The 20,404-nt window shown below is 32.4% G+C and overlaps 1 pseudogene; it reads left to right on the top strand.

The window, feature by feature from the left end:
* Positions 1 to 14,586: 14,586 nt before the first annotated feature.
* Positions 14,587 to 15,425, top strand: LOC124081156 (SAP domain-containing ribonucleoprotein-like; annotated as a pseudogene).
* Positions 15,426 to 20,404: the final 4,979 nt, after the last annotated feature.

Raw genomic sequence — 20,404 nt, 5'->3', positions numbered from 1 at the left:
TTCATTATAGTTTTATATTTTGTTATTTAAGACCTAGTAAGTTTCATACACCAGAGTTATAGTGACAATGGTGACAGATGATCACATTATTACAGATAGATGACATGGGATTGTTGGTTTTCCCATATGCAATGTCAGATGGATTGTAGAAAATATTTTACTTTGAGATTTGCATTGATGTGCTAAATATAATTAAACATTGCACAAAAATTAACTTCATCAAGATAATTTTCAATTATATGTCACAATATCACAGATTTTTCAATATTTCTATTACATTAATAATCATAAAAGTAGAGAAAGAGTAGATAGGATAACATTTTGAATTTTTTCCTGATGGAAACATTTTTTTACGCTCGTTAACTCATTTTATATGGGCATTAAATCAAATGTACTATGATTTGAGACATGTTGTATAACAACCAAAGAAGTCACTTATTATTGTCTTATGAAATGCACATTCCCAATTCTAGATGAGACTGGCAAGTAGCATAGGAACTATAAGAGAAAAAATTTTAATAGTTTCAATTTTCTTTTTATGGAAAAGTTCCAATAGTAGAGATTGAGGACACAAATATTTTGACTTGGGCACATTTTAGATTTAGGCAAGTTCATTTAAAAAATTAGTCTCCCATGTGAACCTATGGTCTGTAAGAATTCTATGCATAATTTGAATTGATTTTAAATTCCTGCAAATTGTATAAAGTCATGCTAAAAATATTTATCAACTTTGGTCTTTCTTTGGAAGAACACATGGAATATATTGACTAAAATGTAATGAACAACAATAGCAACAACAAAAAACTTTCTACAAAGCCCTATATGTGGTAGAAGTTTTTATTGATTACTTGATTAGATATAACCCCAACGTAAAATGTACTTATATTTTATTTTATTGGTATTTCATTTTAATAATTGGGGCACAATAAGTAATTCTCAATAGCCTGTGAGAATAATGCTCTTGCCTCCTCTCTCCCAGTTCACCAGATGGGGCCTCCAGGCCTTGGAATGTGTCCCTCCAGGATACAGCAGGTTCTCTACTTTCATTTATTTCCCTTAGCCTTTTACATTTTCTCCCTCTCCTTTTAATTTTCATCATTCTTATTTTCTTTCCTTTATCTTTATTCCATTATTTTCCTAGCAAAGATGGTAATCTATTAAATTACTTTTTGATCCATTACCATCTTCATCTATTCCAAATTAAAATAAAAACTCTTAAAGCTTCTAGACATATAAGAAATTAAGTCCTCCAAGCTTCTGACATATTCTTGACTTGTTAGAAATTGATAATAGAGCTCTCATACATAGACACATTAGCAATGATTCCAACATTCATATAACTGGTCTCGATCTCTACCAAATTTTTTCTGGATCTATTAATGTATAGTAGAAATATTTCTCCTTCTCACTTGTTGATCAGGGAAGGATCAAGCAATGGGAATTTGGAAAAAAAAGTTTCTAAATAATTGGCTCCAAATGATGGAAATTTATGGATTCTGCTCAATTTTATTATAACTTTTATGTTTGTTCTTTTATATTAAATACTTATGTTTCTTTAAAGCATAATGTGAAAATTTTGTAGTGGACTTTGAAGTTTTTTCCTCTATCATTTCTTTACTTAAGTGAACTACAGGTAAACTTTTTGTAGTAATAGAGAGAGAGGAAGAGAATATCTAAATGTGCTTTTCTTTAGACTTTATCAGTATGGAAAAGAGGTGTCCCATATCTTCGAGAACCACAATAATATTTAATTGAAATTGATGCACTACAGTATTTCATTATTTCATCACTATTTAAAAACGATTTTGCTGGTGACCATCATTATCTGGAATCCTTTTATCTGTGATTTTTTTTCATCAAAATCTTCATATTCTTTTTGAATTTTGTGTGTAAGTGGGTGATTAGTAAATAGTTTTTGACTAAAAATATGTGGACCTTACTTATCAATTCAGTTATTAAATGAGACTTTATTGAGTGACTATTATTTAATACACATTTTTCTAGACAAAGAAAATACATCAGTGAACAAACAGACATTTCTAGGCTTGATGAAACTTATATCCCAGATTGGTGAACATACATAATTATACAATAAGCATATTACATAATTACATTACAATAGCATGTTATAGGTTAATAAATGCTTTGTGTAAAGAAGATGTATAGAACAAAGTAGGCGGAATCTAGAATGATAGGTTAAGAAGAAGGGGAGTACAGCTTGCAGATTTGAATAGGGCTGTATTGTTTAACCTCAGTAATAAACTGATATTTTCAAGCTAAATTGTGGAAAATCTAAGCCATGCAATCATGTGCCTTGAGAGCTTTGGAGTCACAGCAAAGCATATGTGGTCTCCCTAAAGAGGAAGCACCACTGAGAGCTAAAGGAAGAAGGAGCTCACAGTGAGGTCCAAATAATGAGAGAAAGCAAGATAATAGGGGACTTTTTAAAACATTATTTGAATAAAGGACTAATATGAAATGACTTACATTTTAGTTATTTCTCTGGTTGCTGTGTTGAGAACTAGGGAGACCAAGAGTATAAGATGGATATACAGTTAAATGGCTATTGCAGAAATCCAGATGAAAAAACAATAGTGCTGAGACCAGGTGGTAGGTAACACTGGAAGAGATTTTTAAAAAGTTAGTATTCTTGTAGAGTAAGAATTGCAAGGCTGTGAAAGAAAAAGATAGGCAATGCTATTGATATATGTAATTGAGGGTTAAGTATTCTCTTTGTGAACAAGACAGGAATTTCAGATGGGGTAAATGCCTAGCAAGATATATTATGTTGGATTTTTTTTTTGCACCAAAAATTGAACACTCAAGGGCACTTAACCACTGAGCCACATCCCCAGCCCTTTTTTATATTTTGAGACAAGTTCTCACTAACTTGCTTAGGGCCCCGCTAAGTTGCTAAGACTGGCTTTGAACTTGTTATCCTCATGCCTCAGTCTCCCAAGTCCCTGGGATTATAGGCATGTGCCACTGTGCCAGGCTTATGTGGGATTTTAATACAATAAATTATAGAGGTAAAGTTTGCAGTCACAGTAATAATGGTTAGTGTTTACTGAATGCTTACTAAGGTCCAGATTTTGTAGAAAATGTTATTTTATGCATTATATCTTTCAGTCACTTAAACTATTTGAGGGTTTTAGGTTTTTCCTAACTCAAGAAATGGTGATTTCAAATGCAAACAACCAAAACAGAAAAACACAAAATCACTGAAATTCTGGTAAATGAATTGAAGAAAGTCCAGTTCTTTACTCAACTCAAATTTTTACTAATCTGTGGAAGTTTTTCAAAATGTTCAGGAACACAAACTCTACTTCCAAACTTATTACATCACTGTATTTTACCACTTGCTTGCCATGAAAGTTTAAGTGAGTTATTCCTCCTCTGTTCTTCTAAGCTCTTTTGCATTCTTAAGATATGAGTGATAGCAGCAAATTTGTTGGGGAATTTTTTTTCATAATGGTTAGGTAGATAACAGATAATAAGAGGAATATTTCATCTATTATACTTTCTATTTTTATACCTAGAATACATATAATATTACTGATATGTGTTTATATTTTTTATATATTCTAAAACTACATATATACTTAGTGATACACATGTGTGTATACATGTGTGTAGATAACTCTGTAGGTTACCAAAAGTTTTCATAGGATACAGATTCTATTCTACTCTATTCATATCTAAGGACAAAAGTTCTAAAAATCTGTATTTTTAATAAAATGTTATTAACTTAGAGAAATTGATTTATAGTACTTAGCACTAATATCAGTACATACAGTAGATAATCAATTTTAATTTGTTTATTCTGAGTAACCTCATTGCATCTTGATTTGCACTGTTAAAATCAATGAAATGTTTTATGAAACATATAATAAAGTTAATTTCTCAGTTTTTTATTACTACTTCTGCTAAAGAATAGGTGGAGAAAACCTTTGTATTCTCTATAAGTAAGTTAATAATTAAGCAAGGTCTCAAGGGCACAGTTACAAAAAGAAACAGTTGAGTACCCTTAACAGAATAATTAGCATATGGACTATATGCTGATTGCAAGTAATATTTTATATATTCAATAAAATTTCCAATTCCTGTGTTTATCAATACAAGTCATTTATGATAATATGTGTGCCAGAGAGAAAATATTCTTGGTTTTAATATATATAGTCTGAAATTTATATTTTTTGGTAAGTGCAATGATTGGCAAGATTCAGCTTTTTAATGGGGTCAGGCTTTAATTTGGGGGGTGGTGTCTGTCTGCTGGTAACACAAAAGATTAATAAGGATGTAGGTGGAAAGAGGGATCAGATATAAGAGGCACATTAAAATACTTGAACACATGGAATGTTTTACAAAAATGTATGTTAGAGTTAAGGAGAAACAGCAGTCTTGATCACATCCTGTTTTCTGCCTAAGGACTTGATGCTGGTGAGATGATTTTCTGGCATGAGTATCAGAGCAGAGAGTTCTGGTTTTGTGGGTAAAGAATTATATCATTTACTTGAATTTATTTGAATTGTTTCTCCTATGTCTTATTAAATGAGTTAAAATAACACCTAGGAAAAAGACTGCTCATTATTTTGCCACCCATTTCCTGTTGTAAGATGACTTCAATATTTAATTCTTCATTCAATATTCTATTAGGATATTATAATATCAGCACATTTTATTAGGTGCACATTATAAGCTTAAGGAAAGAAGAGGAAAAAATACTATATGACAGAACTGGTATCAAATTTCCTCTCAATTTTCCCTAGGAGTAAACAGATGATTCCAGCAAAAAGTCTTAGCACAGAAATATAAATGGAATTAACTGCTATTTTTGCCATATTTTCTGCAACATCAAAAGTCCCCAAGTTCACTCAGAGGTTTATAGCACCAACAGATGGGAAATCTTCAAAAAAATAAATGAATTAAGTCATGTTGCATTAATAATAAAAATAAAAACCTCCATGCAGTGTTATCAGTTTTTTAAAGTATGTAAAAGGGATCAAATATATTTTATTTTGCTAACGATGGTGATTTTCATCATCACCTTATTAAAACATTGCTTGATCCCTAGGCTAGTCTAATATCTATAATGAGCATTTTGTTTCCATTATTCTCACTGGTCTGTTGAATAAATCCCTTCTACTTGTGCCAAATGTCTCCTTCTGGGAAATCTGTCTTGACTTCTAGGTCATCTTTACAAAATTATAATGTTACTGTGTTCTATTTCATACAACTCTGTAATGAAAACAAGGCATCATGACATAAAATAGCCAATATTATGCTTTGTAAAATATATCACATACTCAATGAAGAGGCATAACATCTCTTATACCTAAATATATGGTCCTTTTTTTCTTTTGTTTTTGGCATTCAACCCAGGCATACTTTGCCACTGAGCTACATCCCAGTCCTTTCGAATTTTTACTTTGAGGCAGGCTCTTGTTAAGTGGCCCAGGTTGACCTTGAACTTGCAATCCTCTTGCTTCAGCCTCCTGAGTCACTGGGATTACAGGAGTGGACACGTTCATTCTTTAAATCTTTCCCTGTTGACCTTACTGTGTCTTCATCACAGAAGGGTAAAAGGTTCAACCAAAAATATTCTTGGTACCAGGTGCACTAATAGTTTGGCAGTGCTGCTACCCAGTGGGCTGCAGTGCCTGAAGCCAGGACTTCTGGGAGCCTCCTCCAACATACCTCCACACATTGCACCAGCAGTCTTGATCACACACACATTTTATCCTTACTGCAGGATCTCAGGCCTGAGTATTAGTGGTTTACATACCTTCTCCTGTCCTTCTGTGAAAAACTTCAGTGCAGCAATTATTTTCACATTTCTATATGCTTAATGTCTCTGAAAATAAAGTGTTTTTTGTCTCTGAGAATCAATTGGGAAACATTGGTTTTCTGAATTTTTTTTCTTGGATGAATTAACAAATAAGTGAATGAATAGAACATTGAGAAAACAGAGAAATCCTTATCACCCAAGAGAGGGGATCAGCAGTCTGCAGCACATGCTTAGCACATCTTTCTTGTTTCCAGTTGTGGATGAGATCTAGCAATACCAATATATTGGAAATGTCTTGAGAAAGAGAGTTTACTATGCTAAACATGTCTTTGTACTTGGCACTAAATGTGTTCGTTTTATGTAATTAAAGTTATTTTTTACACAGTTCAGTATTGAGGGTAATGAATGAGAGAATGCATAGGCTTCATGTGATTTTGGTAGTTCTGATAAGGCTTTGACTGTAAAACATAAAGAAAGTTCAGATGTAAATAGTTCCTTTTTGTTAAACAAAAGAAAGCCAGAACAAAGAATTATCTCCTTCGGATTCAGAGGACTAGTAATTATCTGTGGATGTCAAGAAATCCCAATTGTACTTTTCCTTTCTGAGCTTTCTGTGGCAGTGCAGCTGGGGTTGAATATTAGGGCTGATCTGCTTAAAGGTCATCAGATGAGGAAGTGTGGAGTTGGTAAATTTCTAAAAGAATTTTCTCAATGCCCTACAGTTTTTGATTTTTAAAATAGATATCTAAGAATAATGGTAATAATTGTAAGTTGTTTAAAATCCAAATCCTGCTTTTTGTCTCCTGGCTATTGGCAAACAGATATGGCATGCCAATAGGAAAAGACAGCTGATATCATCTTCACTTAACATTTTGAGACATATATTCTGGTATTTCTTAGTTTAATTCATTTAATGCTCATCATTTAATATATTTTGATTTTTAATAGTATAGATAGGATATAAAACAAAAGACACTTCCTGTGGATTTTATTCATTTCGGATTTAGGTTAATATAGACAGGTCATATCTATTGACCATTCTGACAGATGAGTTCACTTTGGATGGGAGGAAAAAATCTTTGTCAAGTTCTCATATAAATCACCTCAGTCCTGGGCTGTGCATATTGAGGAGGTTCTTTGAAAATCTGGCAAATTACCTGGTCCTTTTGTCCACACAGGTGAAAATTTTGTTGCTTTAGTCTATAAGAGAGCAATGAAATGTGTTTTTCATATTTCATTTTGTACTCTAAACAGTTCTGCCCATTAAGTCAAGCTGCTGCTCAACCCATTATAGTTCCCCTTTGCCTCAGAACATCATTGAGATCTCATACCCAAGATTGTCAATGGCAACCATATGCTGAATGATCAATGCCCGGCCCTTCAAATTGTCTCCTTTCTTCATTTCTAAGACATCCACCTCTAGTATTTCCTCTATCATTTTCAATCTTCTTTCTTTCCCGAGCTTCCCCCATGGCCCTTTGCCAAGTGTATCTGTTCCTCCAAAATTCTATACTTGCCTCACTCACTTCACATGTTGTATACGTTACCAGGATAATCTCTTTAAGTTCCACGACTTCAAGTGCATTTAACCCTAGGACTCCAAAAGTGATATCCTCAGAAGAATATTCTTTTCCAAGTTCCAAATTTGCCTGTATCTGTATTATGTAACTGCATTTGTGATATGGCAGACAAAATAAACTCAATGTGCCCCAAACAGAATTCAGGCTCCTTCCCACAAACCTCTGCTGTACTTTTTCTTTAAACCTCTCATTCATACCACTCCATAGACACACATTTTTAAAATCCAGGATAATGTTACTTACACAATTTCAATAATCTATTTATCTATAAAATGAGAATAACATTTATCTTGTAGAATTGTCATGCAGATATGTAATAGATTTAAGAAACATTGTTGTTTTAAAAGTCATTATTGCTACCTGTTTCATGTATCCATATAAAATTAAAACCTCAGACTTTTATTTATGTCAAAATGTGGATATAAAGGTAAAGTTCACTAATGTGCTTTTCTATAAATTTGTTTTTATAGTCATAAAGGAAACTTTTAAATACATATTATTCCTGAAGTTTCTTAATAATTTGGCAAATGAATGTTATTGATACAGGAAAAAACACAAAGATAATCTAAAGATCTAAAAGCAAAATTAAGTAAACTATAGAATATCTATTCAAAAGAACATTAGCACTGTGAACAATAATAAAATGACAAAATAATGATACAGAATTGCCTGTATTGTTGGTTATATTATGCACATCAATAAATTTCAAGATGCATAACATTGTGATGTATAGAAGCTGAGATAACTTTTTCAAATATTATTTATCATAATTTGAAATCATGAGTTAATTATAAGTTAGAAATCATATTGAACAGGTAAACAATATTTGCTGTTCTTATATAAAGCATTATAAGTAAACATGCTACCATAGTTTGAGATAGTAACCATAAGAATTTTATTTTCAAAATATTTTTTTGTGCGGGGTCTTGAAAGCATTTTGTATATTAAAAAATGAGACATAAATAGAAATAAAACATGAAACACAGGACATCAAATGATTTCCCTCTGTTTTCCAGATAGAATAAATTTTTCTTTCTTAAGTTATTAAGTTTTAATAAAATAAGAAATTATATTAAGGGGACACTAAAATCTGTTGATAAAAAATCATATCTATCCAAATCATACTAAATTCCCATATGGTTTCACTATTTTAGCAATAAATTAAAAGAGATGATTTGGAATCAAATGTCAATTTGAATTGTGCTGGTTGTGTTTTCTCTTGGGAATTTATGTTGGCAGGTTCAAGAGGAGCATTTAGTCAGACTTACAGGGAAATGCTTTATCTGTCTGTCCAGCTAGATGGAAGGTTTTTCAGAATCTGGACAGCAGTAACCTACAGTTCAGACACTCAAGTGCCTAAGTTTTGACATTGTTTACTCTATTTGTTTCAAAAAAGGTTCTTGTAGTAATCACATATTTCTACTAAACATATGGTTGTGATTATGTTTGAAACTCACATTAATTATTTGAGAATCTTATTCCAAATCTATAAGCATTTTCAAAGTGAATAATTGACACTTTCATTTGGAGCTTATAGAGCAATGAATGCTTTGAATACCAGGTGTTTGGCACACCATTTAAGCATTCCCTCCACCTTCCCTAAGCCATTTCATTCTAACAGATGCTGCAGGAAGCTGTTCCTTCCCATTGCTGAAACCAGTGGGGCTCTGATAACCTATTTTGCAGATTCACCATTCATGATTAAATCCTTTGAATTCTAAAGTACTACGTTGTAAAACTTGCTCTAAGCTTGCTAGGATTTAGTAAAACAATCTTGGAATAAAAATTTTAAACATGTGAATTGACTTGAGATAAGGAGGGATTTAATATTGTTTTTTTTTATAACTGCAGAAAGCCAATGCTATTATGAACATGGACAGCTTCTGAAATGAGACTTTTTTTTAATGTTTTCATACAGATTCTGATCCTCTCTGCCTTTGTGGGCATCAGTAAATTTGTCATTTTCTCTAAGTCTTTGTCTTCTCATCTACAAAAAAATGAAGAAATATGTTTGTTCCTTAACATAATTTTGAAAATTAAAATGAACAGATATATGAAAGCACCTAGCATTGATCATGGCATTGTAAACGGTGATCACTTCTTGTTTTTGTTTTTTTTTTTTTGAGAGTCTGTAACATGGCCAACATGGAACTAGTAACAGGTGGTTCAAGCAGTTCTCCTTCTACTGGGTTTTGTGTATTTGTTTCCTTATTATTTTCTCCCCATTTCACCCCAAGTTTATGAGCTCCATGAGGGCAAGTGTTATATTTATTTTGTTCACATGTGGACATTTGACTAAAGTAATGAGTGAAATGTAACCTGATATAAATCTTAAAGTTGGATTGTAAATGGCCAAGTAATATGTAGTGGAGAGACTGACGATATTCTTCACAAAGGAGGAGCATGATGAAAGACAGGGAATGACAATCAGCATAGCACCTGAGCAAAGTGCCAACTGTTTGATATTGCTGGGATGTAAATGGTGAGGGAGGGAGGAGGAGATGTCAAGAGGGGTTTTCCATGCCAAGTAATGAACTTCATTTGTGAAGTCAAGTGGCTTTCAAATTCTGTTCAGTAGATTTAAATAGGCTATTCAGAGTATCTCAAAACTGCCAAGGAAGTGAAGGGAAAGACATATAACCCTCCCATATGAGATAACAACCAGAAGAATTTTCTATTCCTGTTACATATTTTGAGTAACATTTCCAAGGATTTTTAAATGTTTTATTTCTAGGAATTATTTTACCATTCTTAATACATAGAAAAATACTATTTTAATGCCAACTAGAGTATTTTATATTTTAGTGAAGAAGAATGGTATGGAGACTTGGTAAATAATGTTGGAAGATCTCTACAGGATAAATTCTCAGGCTCATAAGATAGGAAAATGAACCATGATACAACTGAGGCAAGAAAATACAACAAGCACAAATAAATCTTAGAATGAACATGCTCAAACATTTTAATTCTTAAGTGACCAAGAAAGACATATTGAATATCCAGTAGCCCATCTAATTAAAAGTTTGATAAATGAACCTGACACTTGGGGAAATTTCTGCACTGAAGTCATAAATTTATGTGTCTTTAGACTACAAAAGTGGATAAAATTAACTAGTGAAGTTTCATGAAGAACAATAGACCAAAGGTGTATCCTTGAGAATGACTGGCTCTTCAAAGACCAGCATAGGACCTTAGTGAGGAAGTAAACAACCAACATATGATACAAAGAAAATAGGAAAAATTGAGGAACTAGTTTAAATACGCAGTATATTTTGGAAGCTATGCACATGTTGATTTTAAGAAGGGATGAATGAAAGCATGAAATACATATTGGATTTATCAGGTAGTCAAAATGATATTTTATATATATGAAAAACAAAATTATTATTTAGTAAATACTTCCTAGTGCTATTCTTATTTAAGCTTGATTTATCATGTTGAGCTGAGAATACTTTGCTTTTTAATATTTTCTTCAGACTTACTTATGCATGTGTTTAGTCACACTGAAAACCATTCATATGAGGATTAGAGTTAATCTTTTCATTTTCCATTAGCGTTTAGGGGCAAGATTAAAGCACAAATTATATGGAACCATGTAGCTCTAAATGTGTGCCCTTTAACCACATGTTAAAATTTTGCTGTTAGTTTCCACACCAATTGCAAGAAAGTAGAATTAAAAAAATATGCTTTATAATTCAACACCAGCTCCTGAGCACAAAATTGATAGAATATTTCGCTTGAGAATATGCACATCTATGTGGATAGTAGATAAATGCATTTGAAAGTCCATAGTGGACTATAATGTTATCAATTCTAGAATATAGACACAAAAAATGGTGGATCAGTAACTTTCATGTTCTTAAAATACTGTTAATTGTGTAAGAAGTCCTGCACATTTGGGGATTATTTCAATTATGCTGAAACTTTGGGAAAAAGGAAAAAAAATACCTACAACTTTCTGAAGTGCTAGATACATACATTGTCTTCATTATTGTTCTAGCTTCATAGTCCTGTAATTATGCTAGTATTTATCAGATTGTACATTAAATATGTGCATTTATTATGTCAATTATACTTCAGTAATGCTGCTAAAAATGGAATCTGGGATTAGCTCTCGTGACACTGATATACTTGAACCAACTCTCATAAGCCAATTGTGCACACCCTCTGTCAACTCTACATTCAGTGATGTCATGTTGATAGTTTGCAATTGACCTTGGTGGGAATATTTACAGCCCTGGAATCTGGACAAGATTACAAATCACAGCTATTTCCCCCCACTTTGAAAACAAGTTGTTCAAAAAATTTCAGGACACCTTTGTAGCTGTATCACAGACAGAAGAGACAGGTAAATGCAGTTGGCACTTATCTTCTCCATTAGTAGCACTCTTTCTGGTCTGGTGTGTTGAAAGAAAATTGCATAGTATAGAGTGTAATTTTTTTTTTTGGAAGAGGGTACCAGGAAATGAACTCAGGGGTACTCAACTACTGAGCCATACCCCAGCCCTATTTTGTATTTTATTAGAGACAGGGTCTCACTGATTTGCTTAGTACCTCACTTTTGCTGAGGCTGGCTTTGAACTCAAGATCCTCCTGTCTCAGCCTCCCAAACCACTGGGATTACAGGCATGTACCACTGCGCCAGCTTACAGTCTTAATTTCCATATAAGGTAAGACTGAAAATGAAAGCTCATTGTGCCATGAAAATCAGACCAAATTCTGCTTGAGTGCCCACCTATTTAAAATATTGCATCATATTAACATTGACAGGTTCATAATCTAATTTGATCCCACTATTCCATTGCACTACTCTTTTCATTATAGAACTTCTACTAATCTTCTACCTGAACTACTAAAAATTCTTGAAATTTTTCATAACATCATTCAAGAAAGTCTATAATCATGAACATTAGACCTATGTCCTACTCCTTTACAAACTATCTCCTCAGCAACTTTGTTGTTATTCAACTGAGAAACATCTAAAGCTTTCAAAATGTAATTACCACAAAATCATTTAACATTTAACATTTTACCCAGTCTTACCACAGTTTTCCTGAGCTAGTTAAAAGGCACCTTAGGAAGTATTTTTCAATGATTTCTTTCTTTCATTTTATTTTCACAGTGTTTTTAATATTTCCCTTGCTTTGAAGAAAAATGTGGAGCTCTTTGTCAAGAAAAATGGTTTATAATTACAGTTTAAAAATGTGAAGACATGCTTAAAAGCTACATTTCTTTTGTTTCAATTTATATTATCTCTTATTTATAATCACAAATATACAGATGGAAAAGATTCTATTAATTCATTAATAAAGCTGTTTTTCTTCTCTTTTAATCCCATCCACCTGATATATTTAATTTTGATAGTACCATTTCATAATTAGAGATTTTTGTGACTCTCAGAGTTTTGTGTAGTCATAACATAAATATACACTTTTCTTCAAAAATATCTCTTTTTTTAAAAAAAATCTATATATTTTTATAGTGCTAGGTAAGCACTCTTAATACTGAGCTACATCCCCAGACACATTTTCTTACTACTAGATGAAAATTTTACCTCTCTGTGCTTCAAGATAGTTAAAGCAAAACTTCTCTAAACCATACCCATATTCAGAAAAATCCAAAAATCTTTAAACATGCTTATCTAAAAATCACACATTTCTTCTGATGGTAATGTAATAAATCTTGCTTTATCTAATTTAGAGACTTCTACAAGCACACTTTGGACTGAAGTAGATATTAGTGAAATAATTGTTTAGTGATACACTCTATGAGCCAACACTATGATGTAAATATAAAAAAAACTGAAATCCACTTATCAGACTGCTAACTAATATTGCATAATTTAGTGGTGATAGTATTCTGGATACCAATGATAATGAGGACAATTCAGTGGAAATGCTAAGTACCAATTTAAATGAAAATTTATAATTTGGCATGGCAGTCTTATCTTTTACTCAAGCAATTTTCCACTTCTTTTTTTTTATCCCCTGTTTACTAAGAAGACAAATAATGTGTTAACTTACAACATTTTTAAAAGAGAGGGGGTGTAACTTTTAACTAGTATGAGCTGTTTACCTACAATTCTACTTAATGGGAATAAGGGTTGGGAAAAACTAGAGTCTTATGTACATTTCTCATGCTTAGTGATTTTTCTATTGTTTATTCAAATGTGTTTGTCCTATATTGTTACCACTAAATAAAAACTAATCACTTCATGATAATGCAAAATCATGTGTATTTTCTTAAGTGAGGAATTAAAGGGAAGTCAAGGCAATTCAATTCTAAACAATCTTAGTCTTATTTTGTTAATGTGTCAATGAGTATAATCTCCAAATAAAAGCAGTGATCCTATGTAGGGGACAGAAACCCTGCACCTCCCTGCACATGCCCTCTCACACACGCCTGCTCACTTGTAGACAGGGGAGCACTCATATCCAGGACTGGCCTATCTGGGATATAGCCCAGCACTTGTGGCCTTCTTGGCTTTCCCAGTGAAGGTTGCTTAAAGGAAGCAGTTATAGGATGGGAAAGACATCAGGAAAGGGAAGAGAGAAGGATAGGAGGCCACCACTCATTTTTTCCACTCCTATATTTTATCTGAGTGTATATGTTCACCTTTGTTAGTGTTTTCTGCTCTTATATTATGTTCCTTTCACTAGTTCAGAAAGCACTTGAGCCCAATAATTATAAACATGTCTGGAAATTAATGAGAGTTTTCTTTTTTGTTGTTTTTATTTTGCAGCAGCTATTGTTAAACATGAACAATAGTAATATTGTTATAAATCTTGGATTTTACTCACCTGAAAATTCATGCTCCAGTACCTAGCAAATATTGGTTGCCCTCACCTGGCATTTAAAGAAAGAGCTGCTTTTAAAATTGTTTTTTCCAAATTTATACTTTATTTTTTAACAGAAAAAGGGGTATATTAAAGCACTTAGTATATGTTTGCTAGAGGAATTTGTATTTGTGTCTGCTATGCTATTATTAATATGAGCTATTCACTTCCCAGATTTAAAATGATGTTACAGAGATTTTTTTACTAGTTTTAATATTACACATTTGCATAAATCATTAATACATTGTCAGGCTTTTTAAATTAAAAGCAATGTTTCCATCTGGGGGAAATAGATGAAATTTTGCTACATTTTTCTTTCAAATTTCAATTTTGCCACCAATTTCTAAAACTTTTTACCTTTTAAAACTGTAACTTTAACTAGCAAACTGGAAGGGTAACAAGCTGGCAACAGAATTGGTGGAACTCCGTAAGCTGAAGCTTGCTGAACTAAAGCAAGAATGTGTTGCTCCTGGTTTGGGACGAAGGGAATAAAACAATCATATCAACAGGTTCCAGACATATGGTAAAGATCATGCCCAAGAGGAGGTGAAAGAAAAAGATACACTGGAAGATAAAACAGAGGAAGAAGAACCAAAACCCATGGAACTGTTGGCAAAGAGAAAGGACTCCCTAAAAAAATTGTTGATGTGGCAGAAGAGAAGAAGATGCTAAAAATTACATCTGAAATACCACAGAGAGAGAATGAAGAAGAGGGCTGAAGGATTCAATGTACCTGTGAGATTGGAGAGTGGGAGAGCTGATCAGAATTTCTTCAGTTCCATCACAAATCTGTCATCTAATAAGCTAAAGCAAATAGCACAAATACTTGGTTTAAATGTCTCTCCAATCTCTAGAAAGTCTAAAGATGAGTAGAAGCTGAAAAAGAGGAAGAAGTAAGTGGTACTTCTCACAAGCTCAGAAGATACAAGGCAAAGAAGAAGAAAAGAGCATAGTGTTTTAGGACTGGGTGATTAAAAGTTCTTGATGCTTTCTGTTCCCCAGCGGTCCCCTGTTCTCTGATTTTTCTTGGTCACATATGTACTTAAATGCACAGTCATATCTCTGTGTTCTGCCTTGCAATGAGGGAGCATGTACCCATAGGTACAACTGTGAACTTATACAGCAATTTCTCATACTGTTCTTCCAACTCTCAGGTTGTTGTGTTTTTGTTTTTAATAATTTTTCTGGTTAAAAAAAACAGAAAATATTTTTAAAATTGGAATTCTGTAGCCATTGAACACCACCTCCCCATTCCCAACCACCTAGTGAAAGTAGAAGGGTGGTGGTTTCTGTTTCCGCTACTTTAGATACCTCATATCTGAATCATACATATTTGTCATTGTGATTTGCTTATTTTGTTTAGCATAGTGTCCTCCAGGTTCCTCTATGATGTGGCACCTCAGGCTCTCCTTCTATAAAAATTGAATGGTATTGCATTGTTTGCACCTACCGCATTTTTTTGTCTTTTCTGTAGATGGACATTTGGGTTGCTTACAATTTGGGGCTATTGTTAATTATTTTGCCATGAACATGGATGTGCAAATATCTCTTTGAGCACTGCTTTCAATAATTTTGGATATATATGTAGCAGTAGAGTTGCTATAATATGGTGATTGCATTTTTAATTTTTTGAAGAAATCTCATATTGCTTTCCATGGTGGCTACTCCATTTTACCTTCCTACTACCTACAGGGCACTAGTGGTCTACATTTGATATATCCTCACTGGTAATTGTTTTCTGTTATTTTTTTTGTTTTGTTTTGTATTTTTTTAATATAGTATTCATCATGAAGAGTAGGAAGTTAACTCTAATTGTGGTTTTCGTTTACTTTAATCATGAGTGACAACAAGGATCTTCTTAGATGTTTGTTGCTCATTTGCATGTTCTCTTTGGGAAAAAGTCTACTTAAGTCTTTTGACAGGATTATTTGGGTATGATGTTGTGTGGTTGTAGGAGTTCTTTATATATTCTGGATATTAATTCCTTATGAGATATGTAACATGAAAATATTTTCCCTCATCCACATGGATTGTCTTTTCATACTGTGGATTACTTTTTTTTGGCTATGCAAAAAGCTTTTTTGTTTGACATCATTCCATCCACTTTTGCTTTTGTTGCCTGTGGTTTTGATGTCAAGTGCATAATATGTTGAGTGAAGTGTTCTTTAAGAAAAAAAGAAACTAGCAGGAATCAGTTCAGGAAATGTATGAAAGAAAGTATAAGAAAATGCCTTTTTGGACAAAAGGTAAAGGAATTGAATATTTATGTATTGGAGAGCATCAAAGAGAAGAAGAAAGACTGAAAAAAAGATGAAAACTCTGTACATACAGAAGATGTTGTCTTTTAGAATCAGTAGTGAAGAAATATTTGATAGTCTTATTTAAAGTATTGGGCATATTAGTGATGTGTACATGGAAGCTCCGGGGTATATAGCTATGTTTTTATTTTCTTTATTTAATATACCAAAGTTATCTTTCATTAAGTTGTAGAATGAGTACAAGAAAGAGGGTAAACTGTTCAGCCTAGTCTCTAGTGTTTCCAACCTCAATATAAGAATCTTACAATATTTTCAAAAATAACTTATTTAGAAATAATCCATTCCCTTAGTTTCAATCATAATGATGATGTTGTCAAATTTACTTAGTGATCAGAATAGGGGTAGCAGTCATCTCAGCGAAAATGGAGGTAGGATTATGAATATCTTAGAATTACTTTCCAATTGTGGCATCCTTTAATTTCTGAACCAAAACCAAAACATTTTAAAAGTTTACGGGGTCACAGATGATTTTAGATTTTACTGCTTAAGCATAGAGCTCAAAATTTGGCCTGTTATTTGAGTAGCTGCATCTGTGTGCCAACTTGATTTGACCTCATCAGAGGGTGACTGAGTGATCTGTGTTCGTGTCAGTAATTACAGCTTTTAGCAGACATTTTTTTTTTTTTTGCAATGGACTATTTAGCAAACAGCAATGAGCAGAGAGGGCCACCTGCTGAGACAAGCCAAGCTCAAGTTAAAAAGGCACTGGGTGGATCAAATACTAATTTTTATAGGGAGATCTGGTTCCTTGAATTTTGGTATAACTCTACTAATCCCTACATAAAAATTGTTATTTATATAATGAATTGAGCAGTCTTTTGTCCTAGCAAAGAATAAAAAGACCAATAAGACATGATTCATTCCCTTAGGGAGGATAGATATAAATAGAAATAAATAGAAGTAAGTAGTAACAAGTAGTGAAACGAGGCAGATATAATTTAGGGAGACAACCCTCTCATAAGAAACTAAGAAAAGACACTGAAAACTAAATTTCTATGTTAAGTGTGCTTGCAATAAAAAAAAACACTTTAATAGAGCATTTATCTAAAAGATTATTTCTATATTATATATTAAAATTTGTAATAATATATTAATATTACAAAAATTTGTAATATTAATATAACTCTAGCATCCCAAAGTCACATGTATCTGAATATGTGTCCCTTATTAATATGTATAATTTTGTTTTCTGTATCATATAAAATATTAAATAAAATAAGTTACTATAAAATGGCAAGACTAAAATTGCAGATTACAAACCATTAAACAGTTTTCAGCAAGAATGCTTCAGTTTTCACTAATTGAACTGTGAGAGCAAGCTGGACTATTGTGGAAGAGGAAGTAGGAAGATTCCAAAAATAATAATAAAAAAACTAAGAATAAAACCACATTAAAACCCAGCAATCCTACTGTAGACATTTATCCAAAAGAAACAAAATCAGTAAATGGAAGAGACATTTGGACTCCTATGTTTATTATAGCACTATTCACAATAGTCAAGAAATTGGATCAATATAGGTGTCCCTTGATGGCTGAATGGGGAAAGAATAAAAACACACACAAACACACACATACACACAGTATAAATTCAAGAAAATAATAAAATTCTATCATTTGCAGCAACAGAGATGGAATTCATGTTTAGTGAAATACAGTAGGCACTATAAGAAAAATACTATATATTCTTTTTTATTTGTTTTAATTAGTTACACATGACAGTACAATGATCTTGACATATCATACATTTGAATCAGATGGGGTATAATTTCTCATTTTTCTGAGTGTACAGGTTGCAGAATCACATTGGTCATGCGGTCACGTATATACACACAGCAATAATAAAGTCTATTTTATTTTTCTGACTTCCTTTCCCCCCTTCCCCTCCCCTCATGTGATCTAAAATCTGATCTCGAAGTAGAGAATAAAACAGAGGCTACCAAAGTTAGTAAAAAGTATGAGAGAGGAAGGAATAGTATACTGAGAAGCTGAGAGGTAAAGTTGGGACAAAAACAAAGTAATAAGTAATCGATAATCTACTTGATTGCCTCACCATATTCGTCTATTTCACACTGTGTGTATGTATATATGTATATACACACACACATACACAATAAACATAAAGGTAAGCTTATAATAGGAACCACTTTCCAAGAAGTCTTTTAATTAGTTAATTTGTTTGTTTATATGTGTATTTATTTATTTTCTGTTTTGGCCATGAAAGTTTTATTGTTTCATTCATCACAAAAACTTATTATAAATAGTTTTCAGTTTACTAAGGCAGTAGTGTCTTGATTGTGTTTAAAAATACATTGAATGCTTCTTACTTTTATCCTCATAGAAATTGTCATACAATTTCTTACAGTTTGTCGGAAGTACAGTTTTGGAAATGCTTTTTCAGTAAGCGTTATAAATTACTAGAAAACCAAAATATTTTAAAATTAATGTGATAAATAAATTAACTTGGACATGCAGATACTTGATCTACTAAAATATTTTTTGGCAAATATCCTCACATGTTAAATGGTTATATTATTACTTCTAGAACTCTAGAAAATTATTCAATATTTGAAGTTTTGGCTTATTGAGTGGTTGCATAATTCTTAGTATATATTACTCCTCAAACATTAATAATGTCACTGAACATTTTAGTGGCTTAGGTCTTCATTTTTCTTTAAGTAAGATGCAGTAAGTAAGGCAGAAATGGTACCTTGATTCATTTTCCATGTCTTTTCCTAGTAATCTATTCTTTGGGTATTTCACATAGACATATGATCTTTATCGGTTTGCTTCAATGTAAAGTTTCAGATTTTTAATTTGGATTTAATAAAACTTTTGTGATCAAATTTACCTAAATTTTGCTTTCTGGCTTTTGAGGTTTGCTATCTGGTTAAAGAAAGTAGTTTACTTACAAATGAAACTTGTAAATAAATTCATGCAGATGTTCTTTTTGCCATATTTCTATTGGTGCATTATAATTGTACATAATGATGGCGATTCTTTGTTACACATTTGTATATTCACACAATATATCAATATAGTTTGCCTAACATAATTCCTCAGTGTTTCCCTATCCCTGATCTCTACACCTATTCTACTGATCTACCTTTTCTTTCTTATCTATTTTGCCTCTAGCTTCTAAATATTGAAGAAAACATGACCCTTGACCTTCAGAGTTTGGCTTATTTTGCTTAATGTAATTCTCTCAATTTCCATTTTCCTACAAATGACATAATTTCATTCTTTGTTATGGCTGAGTAAAACTCCATTGTGTGTGTGTGTGTGTGTGTGTGTATTTCACATTTTCTTTCTCCATTTATTCACTCTTGAACACCTAGACTAGTACCATAGGTTGCCTATTGTGGATTGTGCCACTATAAACATGTGTATGCATAAATTACTATGGCATGCCAACTTGTTAATTCTTTAGATAAGTAGCAGTAGTATAGCTGGGTCATATGGTGATTTCATTCTTAATCTTTTGAGGAAACTCCATGCTGATTTAAATAGTTGTTGTACTAATTTACAATCCCACCAAGAGTGTGAAAGTGTTCCTTTTTCTCCATATCCTTTCCAGCAATTATTATTGTATGAATTCTTGATGACTGCCATTCTGACTGGTATGAGTTGACATCTTTGCATTTGTTATTACGTTTCCCTAAATGTTAATTATATTGAACCTTTTTTTCCCATGTATTTGATTGCATTTGAATTTTTTTCTTTTAAGTATTTTCTGGTTAGTTCATTTTCACCATTCATTAATTGAAATATTTGTTTTTCTGGGGTTAAGTTTCTTTTGAGTTCTTTATCTGTTCTGAATATCAATCTTCTGTCAGAAGAATGAGCTAGCAAACATTTTCTCTCATTCAGTAGGTTCTCTTATCT

Source organism: Marmota monax, unplaced genomic scaffold, assembly GCF_021218885.2.
Source record: "Marmota monax isolate L192 unplaced genomic scaffold, Marmota_monax_Labrador192_F-V1.1 WCK01_AAM20220418_F8-fsc00744, whole genome shotgun sequence".
Taxonomy (NCBI): domain Eukaryota; kingdom Metazoa; phylum Chordata; class Mammalia; order Rodentia; family Sciuridae; genus Marmota; species Marmota monax.
Note: the sequence above shows the minus strand (reverse complement) of the source record. Positions and strands in the feature narration are given on the sequence as shown.